Here is a 4,323-nt window from a genome sequence, read left to right as displayed (position 1 = left end):
ATAAAGAAATAAGTTGTACCAAATGTTTAATTAATTTCGGTAAGCTCAAATTAAAGAATTGATGCAATGTGATTAGTCTAAAAAGTCTTATTTATGATTAGGTGAATATATAGTTGGCGAAAATAATTTAAAATATTCCAAAAATGAGAATAGCATGACATTGTAAATATTTATATAAACTAAGGGAATAATCTTAATAGAGATTCTGATTTAATAGTATAGATAATTTATCAACAGTGTCCATCCACTAAAACTATATCCGTATTTTGCTAAACTGGCAATTTCTTATTTTGAAACCAATGAATGATTTGATTTTATGTTTTATAAATCTAAGTCATATAGCATAATCCATAGTATATCCTAAAAGTATATAACCAAGTAGAATTGGTAATCACATATCCATTTTTCAATTAATAAACCAGACAACTAATCGGTTTAAGCAATTATACAATACGTTCTTCAGATGTAATATTTAACAACATATTGTAATTAAAAGGAAAAATATCTCCATAATTTTTTAACAGTAATCTCTTTTTATAGAATTGTAGGTATTTGAACCAGTCAAATTAGATAAAACCAGCAAAAAGAAAAACTTATATACACCAAGTCAAAGATGTTACACACTGCACTACAATACAAAAGCAAAATAACAACAACAAGAGCTTCAAAACGTCTTACAAATGTTCCAACTGGAAGCAAAACTGACAAATCCAAAACATCAATTCTGTTTCTTTGTCATCCACCCAAAGCTGAACATGTAACATATACCTATCAGACACAATATCTAAGAAGAAAAAAACATTTATAGCATTTGTCTTGACCTAACCAGTAGAGGAACAATTCAAACTAATACCACGTGGAAAAAACGAAACAAAACAAATTAAAAAAAAAAGTCTACGAAGAAAGAGTTTGACTCGGTGTCGATAATAGACTCTTTTACTTTTCAACTCTTCTCTTACAACAACATAAAAAGTTATAAACCAACGACCACTTGCTCTTCAATATATTCATGCTCCTCATCATTTATTCTGCAATATATTCATCTCTCTGATTTTTAAAATAATCATCAAATCCATCTGGCGAACATTATTTTGCTTGATAAATTAACGTAATATTATCTAAAAGCGTTGCTGAGGTGATGCTTCCACGTCTTCATAAAGAATCTGTCTTTTAAAAAAATTCTCTCTTTGTTTCTTCTTCATCATTAGAATTTGAGCTAACTTAGCTAACGCTTACAATTTGAGCTAACTTAGCCAAAGCTGCGATCTTTCTTCTCTGGGTCGTCGGAGATCACGGGCAACTGTTTTGCCAAGAACCATGGATTGGTGAAGCCTCAGCAAAACGGGCAGACCAGATCAGTCGAAGGAGGGACCCACCAAGATCCACCATTGTATTCTCCACAAACGAGAAGCCAGACGCCGGAGAAACCATCCTCCGGGACCAACCAACCGCCGTCGGCGGCTGCAGCAACCAAGCCCCAAAGCAGCAAAGAGAAACTCGATTCTAGAGAACGCCTACGAAGACGTGAAGCTGTTCTACACACTGGGGAAAGAGCTAGGCCGAGGGCAGTTCGGGGTAACGTATCTCTGCACGGAGAACTCCACGGGGAAGAAGTCCATCTCTAAGAAGAAGCTGGTGACGAAAGCTGATAAGGACGATATGAGGAGAGAGATTCAGATAATGCAGCATCTGAGCGGGCAGCCTAACATCGTGGAGTTTAAAGGAGCTTATGAGGATAAGAAGGCTGTGAATCTGGTGATGGAGCTTTGCGCTGGTGGTGAGTTATTTGATAGGATCATTGCCAAGGGGAATTACAGTGAGAGAGCAGCTGCTTCTGTGTGTAGACAGATTGTGAATGTTGTCAAGATTTGTCATTTCATGGGTATGTTGCATAGAGACCTGAAGCCTGAGAATATTTTGCTTTCTAGCAAAGATGACAAGGCTTTGATCAAGGCTACTGACTTTGGCTTGTCTGTCTTCATTGAAGAGGGTAAAATTAAACACATTTGTTTCTTCTTTCATGGAACATAGTTCTGGTTATATTGATTGTGTCTTGTGTGTTTGATGTTTCTAACTGCTCATCATTTGTGTTGTTTCTACTTCTTGTCTACAGGAAAAGTGTATAAAGATATAGTTGGGAGTGCATACTATGTAGCTCCTGAAGTCTTACGTCAAAGATACATGAAAGAAGTTGATATATGGAGTGCTGGAATCATATTGTACATTCTACTCAGTGGTGTACCCCCGTTTTGGGCTGGTAACGCTATATTCTTTCTCTCTCTGTGCACTCTTTTTTTTTTTATGATTCATATGTTGCATAGAGGAGCTTATAGTTTAAACAATGGTTGTTGCTTTTTTCATTTGTCTATCATGGATATGTAGAAACCGAGAAAGGGATAATTGATGCTATATTGGAAGGCCATATCGACTTTGAAAGCCAACCATGGCCGTCAATCTGCAACAGTGCCAAAGATTTGGTGCGTAGAATGTTGGCTGTTGATCCGAAAAGGCGCATTTCTGCTGCTGATGTTCTTCGTAAGTAGTGACCCTGTCAAGGATGGAATCTTGAAGTTGTTTACATTATCTGTTTCTTGTTGATCCTGAGACTTGGTTTGATTGTTTTGTGCAGAGCATCCATGGCTTAGAGAAGGTGGAGAAGCATCAGAGAAGCCTATTGACAGTGTTGTTCTCTCAAGGATGAAACAGTTCAGAGCAATGAATAAGCTAAAGAAACTTGCCTTAAAGGTACCTTCCAAGACTCTAGTTTGCTTGTCCTTCTCGTTGTGGTAACGATAAGACTATGAAGGCAATGTTTGCTAACATAGACACAGACAACAGTGGCACAATCACATATGAAAAACTGAAAGAAGGTTTAGCCAAATTGGGATCTAAGCTCACAGAAGTAGAAGTAAAGCAGCTCATGGATGCTGTAAGTTTTGGTCCTTTGCATCCACTTTTTTAGAAAGTAAATAAAAAAACTAACAACTCATATTTTCCATGGATAAACCAGGCTGATGTTGACGGGAACGGGTCAATTGACGACATTGAGTTTATAACTGCAACTATGCATAGACACAGGCTTGAAAGTGATGAGAATCTTTACAAAGCTTTCCAGCATTTTGACAAAGATGGCAGCGGGTAAGTAAACACCTTTCTTCTCGGTTATTTTTTGTTAATGTAATTTATAGGAAAAAGATGGCGAGAGGCCTCTTTTGCAATCAATACAGATACATTACAATAGATGAGCTGGAAGTCGCATTGAAGGAATATCGAATGGGAGATGATGCAACAATCAAAGAGGTTCTCTCAGATGTTGACACTGATAACGTAAGTTAAACGTCACACAGAATGAGATCAGAAACATTTCTTCTGACCCAAGAGGAAATATGGTTCTTCTACTCTTTATATGTAAAGATAACAATTATGATTACATTTATCAGGAATCAAGATATATATATATATAGTTGCCAGTGAGCATCATCGGCAGTAAATCCTTTTAAGGTCAAGTTTTTGAGCATTCTTGATAACATTCATTCGCCTCCTTCATACACCAGCACAATATTGAACAGCTATGACAGTTTACATACAGAAGCAGTTTTTCAGAAGGCTAACAAATTGAAGAAAAGGGAGCTAGGCTAACAAATTAATGAATATGAAAGCAGTACTTTTATAATAGTATCTTGTCAAAGGAAAACAACTGATGATGAATTCCGTTTTCCAGCAGTGGTTAGCTAGTGAAAATGAGAAATTGTTGCTCTGAGTAGGAAAATCAACCCGCTGACACAAAGATGAAACGTCAGAAACATGAAGATGTCATGTCTTTAGAACAGTGAGAAAATCACATGAGAGAGTTATCTCAGGATGTCCAAATTCATTTTCCATGAAGTTGAGAGTGATAAGTCTAATCATCATGGAGGGTAATGAATTTGGACATACTCTTTGTTAGCTATCAATTGTACTGCAGTCCGCCAAACATGAGGAGAACGAGACTAAAGCACTGTTAATGATTTCCTTCTTTACTCGTCGGTGGGCTGAGAAACAGAAGACGCTGCGATTAAATAATCAAACGAATTCGGTGGTGTCGCAGCCGCTAAAAAAAGCAGCGTCAATGTTCATCTTCTTTCTCTTTTTCTAGCGACTGAAAACACATAATTTTCCTTCACTTTTGCTTTCTCTTTCCTATTAATTCCTTTTGGTTTTCTTTAAATTTTGGTCGCTCCTCCCTGCCGCTGTGTTCTTGAAACGAACAGGGCTTAAAGTCTTCGTTCTGTCATATCTAAACAAATCCCTATATATTATTTGTGAAACATTAGAACTTTTTTT

At 36.8% G+C, this 4,323-nt stretch overlaps 1 pseudogene; it reads left to right on the top strand.

The window, feature by feature from the left end:
• The first annotated feature begins 613 nt into the window (after nt 1-613).
• LOC106398298 lies at nt 614-3,519 on the top strand (annotated as a pseudogene).
• The last annotated feature ends 804 nt before the right edge of the window (nt 3,520-4,323 follow it).

The sequence above is a fragment of the Brassica napus genome, chromosome C1 (assembly GCF_020379485.1).
Source record: "Brassica napus cultivar Da-Ae chromosome C1, Da-Ae, whole genome shotgun sequence".
NCBI classification, from domain to species: Eukaryota; Viridiplantae; Streptophyta; class Magnoliopsida; order Brassicales; family Brassicaceae; genus Brassica; species Brassica napus.
This window is presented reverse-complemented; position numbering and strand designations above follow the sequence as displayed.